The sequence below is a fragment of the Brienomyrus brachyistius genome, chromosome 2 (assembly GCF_023856365.1).
Source record: "Brienomyrus brachyistius isolate T26 chromosome 2, BBRACH_0.4, whole genome shotgun sequence".
NCBI classification, from domain to species: domain Eukaryota; kingdom Metazoa; phylum Chordata; class Actinopteri; order Osteoglossiformes; family Mormyridae; genus Brienomyrus; species Brienomyrus brachyistius.
The window spans coordinates 35211928-35230132 of NC_064534.1; the positions used below are offsets into that span (position 1 = coordinate 35211928).

Here is an 18205-nt window from a genome sequence, read left to right on the forward strand (position 1 = left end):
CTCTTAACCAAGGGAAACCAAGACAAACAGAGCCTTGGAATAAGCGGGGAGATCGGCTAGGAAGCCAGTTCTCTAATCCAAGCTCTCCACTAAGTTCCCGACGGAATCAACCGCGGAACTGGAAAGACAGGAGGAAAAGTTATGAACCAGACTCGAAGCCTGGACAAACCACGGAGAAAGATGAGTGGGTTCTACTCCAGTTGCTGCGTGATTTCTTTGCTCAGCATCCCCTCAAGGGTCAAGAGGACTTTCGGAAGAAAGATCCAAAATGACTAGGACTGAAGCACAAAACACGCACGACCCCACAATCCTCACCAGAACCCAAACCAGACAATGCCCCCAGACTCCCTTGGATGTCAGCCCTAAGTAACACTCAACAGCCATCAGCCTTCCCTACCAGAGATATTGGAACAACTGAAGACGTCCCACCTCAACTAGAAAGAGCTGCCGACTCAGGCCTGGTAAGAGCACCTGATGTTGCCGTCACCAACACAGAGCTCGATCAAGAGGATGAGCCCCCACCAGCACCTGACAACGCTGTCCTAGTTGTGTGCCGTGACTCAGAAGAGCACCACCCCTACTGTGGTGATGCCTCACCAATTCCTGGCCAGGCCCTTGTGCCACAGCTCCTGGGAGATCTAGTGGAAAGGGGGGTAGCCAAGAAATTCTACCTCTCCATCACCCTGGAAGATGTTCTCACCCTGGAGGCCCTCATCGACACTGCAGCAGACATCACCCTAATGTCAGCCAGTCTTTTCTGCCAAGTGCAGCACCTAGCCGCCCAGAAGAACAAAACCCTCCAGCCGAGGAAATGCTCTTTGGACGTGCAGGCGTATTCACCAGTGGGCACCAGGATGGATCACATGATACCCCTCAATTGGTCCATTGGTCCCATGAATGTAATGCACCCAGTATACATTTCCCAACTTGAGTCCATTCCTCTCCTCATTGGGAAAGATTTGCTGAACCGGTTCGAGCCGATGTTAGACTTCCAACGTCTGAAAATTTGGGCTCAAGTTATAGAACCACTGCCACTGTGGAAACCTGACGCAGCCACACAGGAATGTCAAACCCTGGCTGCATCCTCAGACCTCACTCCACACCATGGAGAGTACCCAGCTGGAGATCAGAATCGTGACACGAGAGACCCATGCCAGCACCATGACTCCTTCCTGTGTAGGCTGGACCCTACCTCAGGATTCTTCAGCCCCAAGATCAGGAAAGGCATATGGCTCCAAGGCATGGAAGTCACAGATGTGGTAATGACCATGAGGGTAGAAAAATATCCAGTGACAAAAGGGATCGTATGTGACATGGAGCTTGTTGATGACCAACACCTGACAATCCATGCTATAACTGCCCAGCCTGACACAGTACAGTCACTCAGCTGCCACAACTATTCTCGGGAGGGACCAGCAGCACCCAGCATTTTGGACACGCCGACGCCAATAGAACCGTCGCAACACCACTACGTTGATGAGAATGTCTCTCAAGACATGATCACCATTTATGTAGATGGATGCGCATTCAAACAAAAGGGGACCCTGAAAGCTAGAGCAAGCATTCTGGGGCTCAACGACGACCTCGTCCCACCACAACAGCTCAAGCTCTGTCCTCACACATCGCAGTATGCGAAGCTGGCAACAATCTTAATCGCCCGGGAGGTGGCCTCCGAACATGGAGTAGAGTACCTGCTGATCTGCAAAGACTCCAGCTATACACGTCTCAGCTTCATGTGCTATCTCCCTCACTGGACACAGAATGGCTTCAAGACATCAGGGAACAAGCCAGTCAAACACCATGACCACACGGATGCACTTGCCAAAGCAGGAGCACTGCATGGTGATTCATGGGAGTTTTGTCCCCTCCCACCCACCCACGCTGTCCAGATCGTCACCCGCAGTCACAGCCGAGCATCTGCCCCACCGCCAACGATTTCACTGTTGGAACTTTCCCCTCAGGTTTCCAACTCTGACATCGTCTCCCTCCAGCCCACTGATTCTGTGCTCAGCACGGTCTGCGATCACCTCCGCGACCCCGCTGCGAACTCGATCTCCACAACTGACCAAGAATCCCTTCCTGACCTCCATCACCTGATGACAGCTTTATCCTCTTTTCATCTTGCCGAGGGCGTACCTCTTCATGTCCCTGATGCCCACACTTCACCACGGCTCGTGGTCCCTCAGGCACAAAGGGGGGTCATGCTACTGTACGCCCACGACGCACCCTGTGCAGGCCACCGCAATGCCAAAACAACCTATGAGGCACTTAGTCAAGTAGCCTACTGGCCTAACATGTGACAGGATGTGACGGAATATGTGAAAGGATGTCTGGTCTGCTGCCAATTCCAACCAAAAGAAGGACAACTTTTCCAGTTCAAATCTCCCCAAAACCCCCAAGAGAGAAGAACAAAGAGGAAGGGAAGGAGAGAAGGTCACAGATAGGGTAGACCAATGTGGTGGGCTTGACTACTGATATCTGGGTGATCTTGATGTTTTTGTTTATCTGTTTGTTTGTTTTGATAACTTCTCATTTTCTTTGGTTGTTGTTTTTGGTAAGGACCTGGGGTGGCTCACGCGTGCCCGGGAAATTACTGAAGAGGATCCGGTTTTGCACTTTTCTTGTCACGTTTGTTTCTTTACAATTGTCCTCTGGCCGAGAATTGTTGCCACTATATCTTTTTCCTGTCCCCTTTGCACAAGGGTGCACCACACTCCGAATCGGTCTTGACTCACCCCCTCACTCCTAATCCGGTCCTTATTTTCTATCCCCTTACCACTAGGATGACGCTGCCCTGCTACTAGCGTTACTCAGCCAGGAGGGGTGAGGCCCCAGTCCAAGAGGGCATCCCCTGGGCCTCCGTCAGGCATTGTCTTCCGGGAACAGCCCGGTCTCTTGATTACTAACTGTTGTACCCACATACAGCGAGTATTCGTCTGACAATGTCGACCGAGCCCATTACCTCCATGAGAGACGCCAAACTAGTGGGACAGGTGTCCTATGGACCCAGGATTCCATGCATCATGCTGCCGTGGACACTACCCACATGCTGGAGCAGTTACCCAATGACCGTGAACCAAGCTGAGTCCAATCGACTGCCTGGACGCCTTGCTGGGAGCTGCAGCACCCTGTTCAACAGAGTTCACCACTCCTTGCTGTCCCAGAAGCCAGGGGCCAGCCCTTGCGCCTCCTCCCTGTCCATCCAGTCACTGTACCACCCAGAGTGCCGAACAACGGGAACTTTCATGTGCCTCGTTGCATGTGGATGATCCTGTTTCAACTTCCGTCGCCTGAATGATGGCAATGCCATCATCAGCCGAAAGGGGGGATATGTAGGATCACACATGCACATATCACAAAGCTTAAATTCCAGGTGGCCTGAGACAAGGCCTACCCTGGTACGAGAAGGCACATATCGACCTAGGCCCCAAAGGGGGGTTTGTGACCCCACACACATAGATAACCAGGGAGGCCAGCACTCCAACTTTTATTGCCCAAAGCTTTAACGACCTACAGATAGCAGAGTGGATCCCCAGGGACAGGGGCCCCTCGACTTGGCACACAACCCCATCCCCCGACGTCCTGCCTTACATACCACTCACCGAACAGACCAACACCCCAAAGAAAGTTTCTTTTAAGTTTGGCTTTTGTATATCTGTATATGTATTTACTCTTGACTACTAGTCTTAATATACAGATATGTACAGGTTATGTTCGAATGTGTCTTAACTTTTGGAGATTCTTTTTCTTTGTTTGACAAACCTTCTCCCCCCCCTTTTCTTTGCCACATTCCTCGGCAACCCTTATCTGATCTTTGTATTCTACCATGCCTATCTAAGGGTAAGATGTGCTTATGACATGAGAATATGTCATATAATGTCTGTATAAAGGGTAATATCTGTTGAGGTACAACCTAAACCACCTGTACCATATACTGGTGTGAGTAATAGAACATAACATAATAGCATAATATAAGTAATCATTAATTAATCATCACAGATGGTATTTGGTGTGAACCGCTGGGCTGGTACGGCATGTTTGGTATCAAACCGAAGGAAAATCACTCCAGTTTCCAAATCTGGTCAATGGTTACCACAAAAGTGGATATATCAAAAGTTACACCAGCCTAATGAAAATCACCATTACCAGAGAAGTCAGTCTGGTCATAAATCCCAAAAGGACTGATACCGACCCCCTTCCGAAAGCCCGCCAAATGGATGGTCAGCCATTGGTCCAGGACTCGAATTCCTGGTCACTCCTAATCACGAACCTTATGCTATAAAACCTGGCATCTCAGAACAAAGCAGGGGAGAGAAAGGCGGAGAAAAGGAGAAGAACACGGAGAAACAAGCAGCGTTCTTAAAGCCCGTCGGTGAAGACCCAAAGAACTGCAACTCAGCCCAAGCTTCACCAGAAGAAAGAACCGGAGGGACTCCACTCCAACAACCGCTGCAAACACCGCGCCTCCCTGAGAGCCATCACCCATCAGCTCATCAGCCACTGCAACCAACTGCAAAGACCTCCCTCTTTCCTGCATCCAAGTAAACCAACTTCCTTTCCTTTCTAACAACCTGAACTGTCCTATTCACCTGCTATATTCCTTTAGGTTTATAATCCTTACAAACTGCTTGCTTTGCAGAACAGTTTTTCCCTTTTCAGGTTAATCATTTTAAATCTGGTCATTGCATTTTCATGATTACATCGTTTGTGTCTATTCCGTTATTTCATGTTTATTGTTTGTTAGGTGTAATGTCTGTCTTATGTTAGTTGTAGGAATAAATGCATGTCTTTTTACACAACTTCAGCCTCCGTCATTGAGTGCTCACAATAGTCCCTGCCTCTGTGCGATCTGGCTACTACGCTCTGAAACCTCTAAACTCGCCTGAAATATCGCGAGACTCTCTCTCATCGGCCGTGAGGGAAGCTTCGCTACCGATTGTTTACATTACCTGGTGACGCAGCTCGCTGGACGAGCCCACTAACCCAGGTTATTAAGCGATACTGGTTATTAATGAATCCCATTTAAGTCTCACATTAACAGATATCGGGGATTCACAATTGAGTTTGGAGGAGCCGACCATTCGGCATAACAATTGGTTAATAATCAGCATTAAATAATAATTAATTAAAAGTTAATTAATTTCAAAACATATTGGTGGAGATATTAAAATTTACCTGAGCTAATAATTCCTACAGGAGTGACAGTCTTCAAGTTTGTGAGAAGATCGCGCCCTGGTGGAATAAAGGCACGAACAGCTTACAGCACCTAGAATTACCAGGCAGTATTTAGAGTAAAACGGTGGGTAAAAGCTGCCTTTATGAATGAGAGAAAAAAGAAATATATATATATAAAATAGTAAAATGGAAGGGGAGTGATAGATTTAAATTAATCGTGAAGTGGAGCGCCCCCTGTATAAAGTAAAAGTGAGAAAAGCTTACAGCACCTGGTATTCCCAGGTGGTTTCCCATCCAAGTACTAACCAGACCCTAACCTGCTTAGCTTCCGAGATCAGACGAGATCAGGCGTGTTCAGGGTGGTATGGCCGTAAGCGAGAGATGCTACCAAAAACATCCCTTTTGCATTACACGCCTCTATACATGCCAGTTGGTCCCATTGGATCCTACTAATGTTCTTTTTTTTTTTTTATCTGACTCACACTGCAGCCCCACCATCCAATCGGCAGCGCCGGACCCACACCAAACATTCACCAAACTACTCAGCCGGCAGCCTACCACAATTATTCCATTCTTTCCGCATCCGCACACTTCCTTCTTTTTAACTCCTTTTCACTACCGCACAGGTTAATCGCCGCACGTCCCCCGCCGGCAAACATTACTCCTTTGCCTACTGCATGCAGGCTTCTCTTAACGACCCTCTGTTATCAACTCCGCTAACAGCCACAAAATCTCCGCCGCACGAAGCCCACTGGTAGCTGCTGAATCACATGCTTCCCCAAAACGTCGCGCTGTCAGAGCACTGGGAGCTACACACACCAACAAGTCCATACTGCAGGCTGCAGCCAGAACAATTTTCTACATTCAAACATCGACGGCCTCTTCTCTCTAAAAATTCACCAGACCGCTTCTACCACCAGCAAAGAAGTTTCCATCCCTAATTCCTCTGTGATTCCCACTAACCTAAACATTAAGCTGGCATTGAAGGGTGTGAATTACCCCGGCCAATCTGTTCTTTTAAATAGAGCTTTCAGCAAGTTTTGAAAGGAGAAGAGCAGAACTTGCTATGCCAATAATATCGAGTCTTCTGTGGCGAAGTGGTTTTTGCATAGAAAACAAAGCGGTCAGTTGAAGAGGAATAATATCAGTACTTTGTTTAAAACTGTGTGTAAAAAGCTGTCTCTTTATCATTAACAATAAGTTGTAAAACGTGAATGGGGAGTGACAGTCTTCAAGTTTGTGAGAAGATCGCGCCCTGGTGGAATAAAGGCACGAACAGCTTACAGCACCTAGAATTACCAGGAAGTATTTAGAGTAAAACGGTGTGTAAAAGCTGCCTTTATGAATGAGAGAAAAAAAATATATATATATAAAATAGTAAAATGGAAGGGGAGTGATAGATTTAAATTAATCGTGAAGTGGAGCGCCCCCTGTATAAAGTAAAAGTGAGAAAAGCTTACAGCACCTGGTAATCCCAGGTGGTCTCCCATCCAAGTACTAACCAGACCCTACCCTGCTTGGCTTCCGAGATCAGACGAGATCGGGCGTGTTCAGGGTGGTATGGCTGTAAGCGGGAGATGCCACCAAAAACATCCCTTTTGCATTACACGCCTCTATACATGCCAGTTGGTCCCATTGGATCCTACTAATGTTCTTTTTTTTTTTTTTTTCTGACTCACACTGCAGCCCCACCATCCAATCGGCAGCGCCGGACCCACACCAAACATTCACCAAACTACTCAGCCGGCAGCCTACCACAATTATTCCATTCTTTCCGCATCCGCACACTTCCTTCTTTTTAACTCCTTTTCACTACCGCACAGGTTAATCGCCGCACGTCCCCCGCCGGCAAACATTACTCCTTTGCCTACTGCATGCAGGCTTCTCTTAACGACCCTCTGTTATCAACTCCGCTAACAGCCACAAAATCTCCGCCGCACGAAGCCCACTGGTAGCTGCTGAATCACATGCTTCCCCAAAACGTCGCGCTGTCAGAACACTGGGAGCTACACACACCAACAAGTCCATACTGCAGGCTGCAGCCAGAACAATTTTCTACATTCAAACATCGACGGCCTCTTCTCTCTAAAAATTCACCAGACCGCTTCTACCACCAGCAAAGAAGTTTCCATCCCTAATTCCTCTGTGATTCCCACTAACCTAAACATTAAGCTGGCATTGAAGGGTGTGAATTACCCCGGCCAATCTGTTCTTTTAAATACAGCTTTTAGCAAGTTTTGAAAGGAGAAGAGCAGAACTTGCTATGCCAATAATATCGAGTCTTCTGTGGCGAAGTGGTTTTTGCATAGAAAACAAAGCGGTCAGTTGAAGAGGAATAATATCAGTACTTTGTTTAAAACTGTGTGTAAAAAGCTGTCTCTTTATCATTAACAATAAGTTGTAAAACGTGAATGGGGAGTGACAGTCTTCAAGTTTGTGAGAAGATCGCGCCATGGTGGAATAAAGGCACGAACAGCTTACAGCACCTAGAATTACCAGGAAGTATTTAGAGTAAAACGGTGTGTAAAAGCTGCCTTTATGAATGAGAAAAAAAAAAATATATATATATAAAATAGTAAAATGGAAGGGGAGTGATAGATTTAAATTAATCGTGAAGTGGAGCGCCCCCTGTATAAAGTAAAAGTGAGAAAAGCTTACAGCACCTGGTATTCCCAGGTGGTTTCCCATCCAAGTACTAACCAGACCCTAACCTGCTTAGCTTCCGAGATCAGACGAGATCAGGCGTGTTCAGGGTGGTATGGCCGTAAGCGAGAGATGCTACCAAAAACATCCCTTTTGCATTACACGCCTCTATACATGCCAGTTGGTCCCATTGGATCCTACTAATGTTCTTTTTTTTTTTTTATCTGACTCACACTGCAGCCCCACCATCCAATCGGCAGCGCCGGACCCACACCAAACATTCACCAAACTACTCAGCCGGCAGCCTACCACAATTATTCCATTCTTTCCGCATCCGCACACTTCCTTCTTTTTAACTCCTTTTCACTACCGCACAGGTTAATCGCCGCACGTCCCCCGCCGGCAAACATTACTCCTTTGCCTACTGCATGCAGGCTTCTCTTAACGACCCTCTGTTATCAACTCCGCTAACAGCCACAAAATCTCCGCCGCACGAAGCCCACTGGTAGCTGCTGAATCACATGCTTCCCCAAAACGTCGCGCTGTCAGAACACTGGGAGCTACACACACCAACAAGTCCATACTGCAGGCTGCAGCCAGAACAATTTTCTACATTCAAACATCGACGGCCTCTTCTCTCTAAAAATTCACCAGACCGCTTCTACCACCAGCAAAGAAGTTTCCATCCCTAATTCCTCTGTGATTCCCACTAACCTAAACATTAAGCTGGCATTGAAGGGTGTGAATTACCCCGGCCAATCTGTTCTTTTAAATAGAGCTTTCAGCAAGTTTTGAAAGGAGAAGAGCAGAACTTGCTATGCCAATAATATCGAGTCTTCTGTGGCGAAGTGGTTTTTGCATAGAAAACAAAGCGGTCAGTTGAAGAGGAATAATATCAGTACTTTGTTTAAAACTGTGTGTAAAAAGCTGTCTCTTTATCATTAACAATAAGTTGTAAAACGTGAATGGGGAGTGACAGTCTTCAAGTTTGGGAGAAGATCGCGCCCTGGTGGAATAAAGGCACGAACAGCTTACAGCACCTAGAATTACCAGGAAGTATTTAGAGTAAAACGGTTTCTAAAAGCTGCCTTTATGAATGAGAGAAAAAAAAATATATATATATAAAATAGTAAAATGGAAGGGGAGTGATAGATTTAAATTAATCGTGAAGTGGAGCGCCCCCTGTATAAAGTAAAAGTGAGAAAAGCTTACAGCACCTGGTATTCCCAGGTGGTCTCCCATCCAAGTACTAACCAGACCCTACCCTGCTTAGCTTCCGAGATCAGACGAGATCGGGCGTGTTCAGGGTGGTATGGCCGTAAGCGAGAGATGTTACCAAAAACAGCCCTTTTGCATTACACGCGTCTATACATGCCAGTTAGTCCCATTGGATCCTACTCCTCTTTTTTTTTTTTTTATCTGACTCACACTGCAGCCCCACCATCCAATCGGCAGCGCCGGACCCACACCAAACATTCACCAAACTACTCAGCCGGCAGCCTACCACAATTATTCCATTCTTTCCGCATCCGCACACTTCCTTCTTTTTAACTCCTTTTCACTACCGCACAGGTTAATCGCCGCACGTCCCCCGCCGGCAAACATTACTCCTTTGCCTACTGCATGCAGGCTTCTCTTAACGACCCTCTGTTATCAACTCCGCTAACAGCCACAAAATCTCCGCCGCACGAAGCCCACTGGTAGCTGCTGAATCACATGCTTCCCCAAAACGTCGCGCTGTCAGAACACTGGGAGCTACACACACCAACAAGTCCATACTGCAGGCTGCAGCCAGAACAATTTTCTACATTCAAACATCGACGGCCTCTTCTCTCTAAAAATTCACCAGACCGCTTCTACCACCAGCAAAGAAGTTTCCATCCCTAATTCCTCTGTGATTCCCACTAACCTAAACATTAAGCTGGCATTGAAGGGTGTGAATTACCCCGGCCAATCTGATCTTTTAAATAGAGCTTTCAGCAAGTTTTGAAAGGAGAAGAGCAGAACTTGCTATGCCAATAATATCGAGTCTTCTGTGGCGAAGTGGTTTTTGCATAGAAAACAAAGCGGTCAGTTGAAGAGGAATAATATCAGTACTTTGTTTAAAACTGTGTGTAAAAAGCTGTCTCTTTATCATTAACAATAAGTTGTAAAACGTGAATGGGGAGTGACAGTCTTCAAGTTTGTGAGAAGATCGCGCCCTGGTGGAATAAAGGCACGAACAGCTTACAGCACCTAGAATTACCAGGAAGTATTTAGAGTAAAACGGTGTGTAAAAGCTGCCTTTATGAATGAGAGAAAAAAAATATATATATATAAAATAGTAAAATGGAAGGGGAGTGATAGATTTAAATTAATCGTGAAGTGGAGCGCCCCCTGTATAAAGTAAAAGTGAGAAAAGCTTACAGAACCTGGTAATCCCAGGTGGTCTCCCATCCAAGTACTAACCAGACCTTACCCTGCTTGGCTTCCGAGATCAGACGAGATCAGGCGTGTTCAGGGTGGTATGGCCGTAAGCGAGAGATACTACCAAAAACATCCCTTTTGCATTACACGCCTCTATACATGCCAGTTGGTCCCATTGGATCCTACTAATGTTCTTTTTTTTTTTTTTATCTGACTCACACTGCAGCCCCACCATCCAATCGGCAGCGCCGGACCCACACCAAACATTCACCAAACTACTCAGCCGGCAGCCTACCACAATTATTCCATTCTTTCCGCATCCGCACACTTCCTTCTTTTTAACTCCTTTTCACTACCGCACAGGTTAATCGCCGCACGTCCCCCGCCGGCAAACATTACTCCTTTGCCTACTGCATGCAGGCTTCTCTTAACGACCCTCTGTTATCAACTCCGCTAACAGCCACAAAATCTCCGCCGCACGAAGCCCACTGGTAGCTGCTGAATCACATGCTTCCCCAAAACGTCGCGCTGTCAGAACACTGGGAGCTACACACACCAACAAGTCCATACTGCAGGCTGCAGCCAGAACAATTTTCTACATTCAAACATCGACGGCCTCTTCTCTCTAAAAATTCACCAGACCGCTTCTACCACCAGCAAAGAAGTTTCCATCCCTAATTCCTCTGTGATTCCCACTAACCTAAACATTAAGCTGGCATTGAAGGGTGTGAATTACCCCGGCCAATCTGTTCTTTTAAATAGAGCTTTCAGCAAGTTTTGAAAGGAGAAGAGCAGAACTTGCTATGCCAATAATATCGAGTCTTCTGTGGCGAAGTGGTTTTTGCATAGAAAACAAAGCGGTCAGTTGAAGAGGAATAATATCAGTACTTTGTTTAAAACTGTGTGTAAAAAGCTGTCTCTTTATCATTAACAATAAGTTGTAAAACGTGAATGGGGAGTGACAGTCTTCAAGTTTGTGAGAAGATCGCGCCCTGGTGGAATAAAGGCACGAACAGCTTACAGCACCTAGAATTACCAGGAAGTATTTAGAGTAAAACGGTGTGTAAAAGCTGCCTTTATGAATGAGAGAAAAAAAATATATATATATAAAATAGTAAAATGGAAGGGGAGTGATAGATTTAAATTAATCGTGAAGTGGAGCGCCCCCTGTATAAAGTAAAAGTGAGAAAAGCTTACAGAACCTGGTAATCCCAGGTGGTCTCCCATCCAAGTACTAACCAGACCCTACCCTGCTTGGCTTCCGAGATCAGACGAGATCAGGCGTGTTCAGGGTGGTATGGCCGTAAGCGGGAGATGCCACCAAAAACATCCCTTTTGCATTACACGCCTCTATACATGCCAGTTGGTCCCATTGGATCCTACTAATGTTCTTTTTTTTTTTTTTTATCTGACTCACACTGCAGCCCCACCATCCAATCGGCAGCGCCGGACCCACACCAAACATTCACCAAACTACTCAGCCGGCAGCCTACCACAATTATTCCATTCTTTCCGCATCCGCACACTTCCTTCTTTTTAACTCCTTTTCACTACCGCACAGGTTAATCGCCGCACGTCCCCCGCCGGCAAACATTACTCCTTTGCCTACTGCATGCAGGCTTCTCTTAACGACCCTCTGTTATCAACTCCGCTAACAGCCACAAAATCTCCGCCGCACGAAGCCCACTGGTAGCTGCTGAATCACATGCTTCCCCAAAACGTCACGCTGTCAGAACACTGGAAGCTACACACACCAACAAGTCCATACTGCAGGCTGCAGCCAGAACAATTTTCTACATTCAAACATCGACGGCCTCTTCTCTCTAAAAATTCACCAGACCGCTTCTACCACCAGCAAAGAAGTTTCCATCCCTAATTCCTCTGTGATTCCCACTAACCTAAACATTAAGCTGGCATTGAAGGGTGTGAATTACCCTGGCCAATCTGTTCTTTTAAATACAGCTTTTAGCAAGTTTTGAAAGGAGAAGAGCAGAGCTTGCTATGCCAATAATATCGAGTCTTCTGTGGCGAAGTGGTTTTTGCATAGAAAACAAAGCGGTCAGTTGAAGAGGAATAATATCAGTACTTTGTTTAAAACTGTGTGTAAAAAGCTGTCTCTTTATCATTAACAATAAGTTGTAAAACGTGAATGGGGAGTGACAGTCTTCAAGTTTGTGAGAAGATCGCGCCCTGGTGGAATAAAGGCACAAACAGCTTACAGCACCTAGAATTACCAGGAAGTATTTAGAGTAAAACGGTGTGTAAAAGCTGCCTTTATGAATGAGAGAAAAAATATATAGTTATATATATATAAAATAGTAAAACGGAAGGGGAGTGATAGATTTAAATTAATCGTGAAGTGGAGTGCCCCCTGTATAAAGTAAAAGTGAGAAAAGCTTACAGCACCTGGTATTCCCAGGTGGTCTCCCATCCAAGTACTAACCAGAACCTACCCTGCTTAGCTTCCGAGATCAGACAAGATCGGGCGTGTTCAGGGTGGTATGGCCATAAGCGAGAGATGCTACCAAAAACAGCCCTTTTGCATTACACGCCTCTATACATGCCAGTTAGTCCCATTGGATCCTACTCCTGGTTTTTTTTTTTTCATCTGACTCACACTGCAGCACCACCATCCAATCGGCAGCGCCGGACCCACACCAAACATTCACCAAACTACTCAGCCGGCAGCCTAGCACAATTATTCTATTCTTTCCGCATCCGCACACTTCCTTCTTTTTAACTCCTTTTCACTACCGCACAGGTTAATCGCCGCACGTCCCCCGCCGGCAAACATTACTCCTTTGCCTACTGCATGCAGGCTTCTCTTAACGACCCTCTGTTATCAACTCCGCTAACAGCCACAAAATCTCCGCCGCACGAAGCTCACTGGTAGCTGCTGAATCACATGCTTCCCCAAAACGTCGCGCTGTCAGAACACTGGGAGCTACACACACCAACAAGTCCATACTGCAGGCTGCAGCCAGAACAATTTTCTACATTCAAACATCGACGGCCTCTTCTCTCTAAAAATTCACCAGACCGCTTCTACCACCAGCAAAGAAGTTTCCATCCCTAATTCCTCTGTGATTCCCACTAACCTAAACATTAAGCTGGCATTGAAGGGTGTGAATTACCACGGCCAATCTGTTCTTTTAAATACAGCTTTTAGCAAGTTTTGAAAGGAGAAGAGCAGAGCTTGCTATGCCAATAATATCGAGTCTTCTGTGGCGAAGTGGTTTTTGCATAGAAAACAAAGCGGTCAGTTGAAGAGGAATAATATCAGTACTTTGTTTAAAACTGTGTGTAAAAAGCTGTCTCTTTATCATTAACAATAAGTTGTAAAACGTGAATGGGGAGTGACAGTCTTCAAGTTTGTGAGAAGATTGCGCCCTGGTGGAATAAAGGCACGAACAGCTTACAGCACCTAGAATTACCAGGAAGTATTTAGAGTAAAACGGTTTCTAAAAGCTGCCTTTATGAATGAGAGAAAAAAAAAAATATATATATAAAATAGTAAAATGGAAGGGGAGTGATAGATTTAAATTAATCGTGAAGTGGAGCGCCCCCTGTATAAAGTAAAAGTGAGAAAAGCTTACAGCACCTGGTATTCCCAGGTGGTCTCCCATCCAAGTACTAACCAGACCCTACCCTGCTTAGCTTCCGAGATCAGACGAGATCAGGCGTGTTCAGGGTGGTATGGCCGTTAGCGAGAGATGCTACCAAAAACAGCCCTTTTGCATTACACGCCTCTATACATGCCAGTTGGTCCCATTGGATCCTACTAATGTTCTTTTTTTTTTTTTTTATCTGACTCACACTGCAGCACCACCATCCAATCGGCAGCGCCGGACCCACACCAAACATTCACCAAACTACTCAGCCGGCAGCCTACCACAATTATTCCATTCTTTCCGCATCCGCACACTTCCTTCTTTTTAACTCCTTTTCACTACCACACAGGTTAATCGCCGCACGTCCCCCGCCGGCAAACATTACTCCTTTGCCTACTGCATGCAGGCTTCTCTTAACGACCCTCTGTTATCAACTCCGCTAACAGCCACAAAATCTCCGCCGCACGAAGCCCACTGGTAGCTGCTGAATCACATGCTTCCCCAAAACGTCGCGCTGTCAGAACACTGGGAGCTACACACACCAACAAGTCCATACTGCAGGCTGCAGCCAGAACAATTTTCTACATTCAAACATCGACGGCCTCTTCTCTCTAAAAATTCACCAGACCGCTTCTACCACCAGCAAAGAAGTTTCCATCCCTAATTCCTCTGTGATTCCCACTAACCTAAACATTAAGCTGGCATTGAAGGGTGTGAATTACCCCGGCCAATCTGTTCTTTTAAATACAGCTTTTAGCAAGTTTTGAAAGGAGAAGAGCAGAACTTGCTATGCCAATAATATCGAGTCTTCTGTGGCGAAGTGGTTTTTGCATAGAAAACAAAGCGGTCAGTTGAAGAGGAATAATATCAGTACTTTGTTTAAAACTGTGTGTAAAAAGCTGTCTCTTTAAAATTAACAATAAGTTGTAAAACGTGAATGGGGAGTGACAGTCTTCAAGTTTGTGAGAAGATCGCGACCTGGTGGAATAAAGGCACGAACAGCTTACAGCCCCTAGAATTACCAGGAAGTATTTAGAGTAAAACGGTTTCTAAAAGCTGCCTTTATGAATGAGAGAAAAAAAATATAAATATATATAAAATAGTAAAATGGAAGGGGAGTGATAGATTTAAATTAATCGTGAAGTGGAGCGCCCCCTGTATAAAGTAAAAGTGAGAAAAGCTTACAGCACCTGGTATTCCCAGGTGGTTTTCCATCCAAGTACTAACCAGACCCTACCCTGCTTAGCTTCCAAGATCAGACGAGATCGGGTGTGTTCAGGGTGGTATGGCCGTAAGCGAGAGATGCTACCAAAAACAGCCATTTTGCATTACACGCGTCTATACATGCCAGTTAGTCCCATTGGATCCTACTCCTGGTTTTTTTTTTTTTATCTGACTCACACTGCAGCCCCACCATCCAATCGGCAGCGCCGGACCCACACCAAACATTCACCAAACTACTCAGCCGGCAGCCTACCACAATTATTCCATTCTTTCCGCATCCGCATACTTCCTTCTTTTTAACTCCTTTTCACTACCGCACAGGTTAATCGCCGCACGTCCCCCGCCGGCAAACATTACTCCTTTGCCTACTGCATGTAGGCTTCTCTTAACGACCCTCTGTTATCAACTCCGCTAACAGCCACAAAATCTCCGCCGCACGAAGCCCACTGGTAGCTGCTGAATCACATGCTTCCCCAAAACGTCGCGCTGTCAGAACACTGAGAGCTACACACACCAACAAGTCCATACTGCAGGCTGCAGCCAGATCAATTTTCTACATTCAAACATCGACGGCCTCTTCTCTCTAAAAATTCACCAGACCGCTTCTACCACCAGCAAAGAAGTTTCCATCCCTAATTCCTCTGTGATTCCCACTAACCTAAACATTAAGCTGGCATTGAAGGGTGTGAATTACCCCGGCCAATCTGTTCTTTTAAATACAGCTTTTAGCAAGTTTTGAAAGGAGAAGAGCAGAACTTGCTATGCCAATAATATCGAGTCTTCTGTGGCGAAGTGGTTTTTGCATAGAAAACAAAGCGGTCAGTTGAAGAGGAATAATATCAGTACTTTGTTTAAAACTGTGTGTAAAAAGCTGTCTCTTTATCATTAACAATAAGTTGTAAAACGTGAATGGGGAGTGACAGTCTTCAAGTTTGTGAGAAGATCGCGCCCTGGTGGAATAAAGGCACGAACAGCTTACAGCACCTAGAATTACCAGGAAGTATTTAGAGTAAAACGGTTTCTAAAAGCTGCCTTTATGAATGAGAGAAAAAAAAAAATATATATATATGAAATAGTAAAATGGAAGGGGAGTGATAGATTTAAATTAATCGTGAAGTGGAGCGCCCCCTGTATAAAGTAAAAGTGAGAAAAGCTTACAGCACCTGGTATTCCCAGGAGGTCTCCCATCCAAATACTAACCAGACCCTACGCTGCTTGGCTTCCGAGATCAGACGAGATCGGGCGTGTTCAGGGTGGTATGGCCGTAAGCGAGAGATGCTACCAAAAACAGCCCTTTTGTATTACACGCGTCTATACATGCCAGTTAGTCCCATTGGATCCTACTCCTGGTTTTTTTTTTTTTTTTATCTGACTCACACTGCAGCCCCACCATCCAATCGGCAGCGCCGGACCCACACCAAACATTCACCAAACTACTCAGCCGGCAGCCTACCACAATTATTCCATTCTTTCCGCATCCGCACACTTCCTTCTTTTTAACTCCTTTTCACTACCACACAGGTTAATCGCCGCACGTCCCCCGCCGGCAAACATTACTCCTTTGCCTACTGCATGCAGGCTTCTCTTAACGACCCTCTGTTATCAACTCCGCTAACAGCCACAAAATCTCCGCCGCACGAAGCCCACTGGTAGCTGCTGAATCACATGCTTCCCCAAAACGTCGCGCTGTCAGAACACTGGGAGCTACACACACCAACAAGTCCATACTGCAGGCTGCAGCCAGAACAATTTTCTACATTCAAACATCGACGGCCTCTTCTCTCTAAAAATTCACCAGACCGCTTCTACCACCAGCAAAGAAGTTTCCATCCCTAATTCCTCTGTGATTCCCACTAACCTAAACATTAAGCTGGCATTGAAGGGTGTGAATTACCCCGGCCAATCTGTTCTTTTAAATACAGCTTTTAGCAAGTTTTGAAAGGAGAAGAGCAGAACTTGCTATGCCAATAATATCGAGTCTTCTGTGGCGAAGTGGTTTTTGCATAGAAAACAAAGCGGTCAGTTGAAGAGGAATAATATCAGTACTTTGTTTAAAACTGTGTGTAAAAAGCTGTCTCTTTATCATTAACAATAAGTTGTAAAACGTGAATGGGGAGTGACAGTCTTCAAGTTTGTGAGAAGATCGCGCCCTGGTGGAATAAAGGCACGAAGAGCTTACAGCACCTAGAATTACCAGGCAGTATTTAGAGTAAAACGGTGTGTAAAAGCTGCCTTTATGAAAGAGAGAAAATAAAAATATATATATAAAATAGTAAAATGGAAGGGGAGTGATAGATTTAAATTAATCGTGAAGTGGAGCACCCCCTGTATAAAGTAAAAGTGAGAAAAGCTTACAGCACCTGGTAGTCCCAGGTGGTCTCCCATCCAAGTACTAACCAGACCCTACCCTGCTTAGCTTCCGAGATCAGACGAGATCGGGCGTGTTCAGGGTGGTATGGCCGTAAGCGAGAGATGTTACCAAAAACAGCCCTTTTGCATTACACGCCTCTATACATGCCAGTTGGTCCCATTGGATCCTACTAATGTTCTTTTTTTTTTTTTTATCTGACTCACACTGCAGCACCACCATCCAATCGGCAGCGCCGGACCCACACCAAACATTCACCAAACTACTCAGCCGGCAGCCTACCACAATTATTCCATTCTTTCCGCATCCGCACACTTCCTTCTCTTTAACTCCTTTTCACTACCGCACAGGTTAATCGCCGCACGTCCCCCGCCGGCAAACATTACTCCTTTGCCTACTGCATGCAGGCTTCTCTTAACGACCCTCTGTTATCAACTCCGCTAACAGCCACAAAATCTCCGCCGCACGAAGCCCACTGGTAGCTGCTGAATCACATGCTTCCCCAAAACGTCGCGCTGTCAGAACACTGGGAGCTACACACACCAACAAGTCCATACTGCAGGCTGCAGCCAGAACAATTTTCTACATTCAAACATCGACGGCCTCTTCTCTCTAAAAATTCACTGCATAGAAAACAAAGCGGTCAGTTGAAGAGGAATAATATCAGTACTTTGTTTAAAACTGTGTGTAAAAAGCTGTCTCTTTATCATTAACAATAAGTTGTAAAACGTGAATGGGGAGTGACAGTCTTCAAGTTTGTGAGAAGATCGCGCCCTGG

The 18205-nt window shown here is 45.8% G+C and overlaps 2 protein-coding genes, 10 non-coding genes and 1 pseudogene across 29 annotated transcripts in view; 1 reads left to right on the forward strand and 12 right to left on the reverse strand.

The window, feature by feature from the left end:
* The window catches only part of LOC125715510 (protein NYNRIN-like), a 334468-nt gene that overhangs the window by 195049 nt on the left and 121214 nt on the right, over window positions 1–18205 (reverse strand). The window lies entirely within an intron of this gene.
* The window catches only part of LOC125715571 (uncharacterized), a 277458-nt gene that overhangs the window by 12012 nt on the left and 247241 nt on the right, over window positions 1–18205 (forward strand). The gene's annotated exons all lie outside the window — the stretch shown is intronic.
* On the reverse strand, window positions 5433–5551 carry LOC125735982 (5S ribosomal RNA). Its single transcript, XR_007395267.1, has one exon. It is a non-coding gene; the product is annotated as a 5S ribosomal RNA (ribosomal RNA).
* LOC125735561 (5S ribosomal RNA) lies at window positions 6629–6747 on the reverse strand. Its single transcript, XR_007394855.1, has one exon. It is a non-coding gene; the product is annotated as a 5S ribosomal RNA (ribosomal RNA).
* On the reverse strand, window positions 7827–7945 carry LOC125735983 (5S ribosomal RNA). Its single transcript, XR_007395268.1, has one exon. It is a non-coding gene; the product is annotated as a 5S ribosomal RNA (ribosomal RNA).
* LOC125735235 (5S ribosomal RNA) lies at window positions 9024–9142 on the reverse strand. The gene has a single exon (XR_007394534.1). It is a non-coding gene; the product is annotated as a 5S ribosomal RNA (ribosomal RNA).
* On the reverse strand, window positions 10218–10336 carry LOC125731642 (5S ribosomal RNA; annotated as a pseudogene).
* LOC125730951 (5S ribosomal RNA) lies at window positions 11415–11533 on the reverse strand. Its single transcript, XR_007391244.1, has one exon. It is a non-coding gene; the product is annotated as a 5S ribosomal RNA (ribosomal RNA).
* On the reverse strand, window positions 12619–12737 carry LOC125736085 (5S ribosomal RNA). Its single transcript, XR_007395368.1, has one exon. It is a non-coding gene; the product is annotated as a 5S ribosomal RNA (ribosomal RNA).
* LOC125734127 (5S ribosomal RNA) lies at window positions 13814–13932 on the reverse strand. The gene has a single exon (XR_007393451.1). It is a non-coding gene; the product is annotated as a 5S ribosomal RNA (ribosomal RNA).
* LOC125734921 (5S ribosomal RNA) lies at window positions 15014–15132 on the reverse strand. The gene has a single exon (XR_007394223.1). It is a non-coding gene; the product is annotated as a 5S ribosomal RNA (ribosomal RNA).
* Window positions 16211–16329, reverse strand: LOC125736250 (5S ribosomal RNA). Its single transcript, XR_007395534.1, has one exon. It is a non-coding gene; the product is annotated as a 5S ribosomal RNA (ribosomal RNA).
* Window positions 17408–17526, reverse strand: LOC125734455 (5S ribosomal RNA). The gene has a single exon (XR_007393766.1). It is a non-coding gene; the product is annotated as a 5S ribosomal RNA (ribosomal RNA).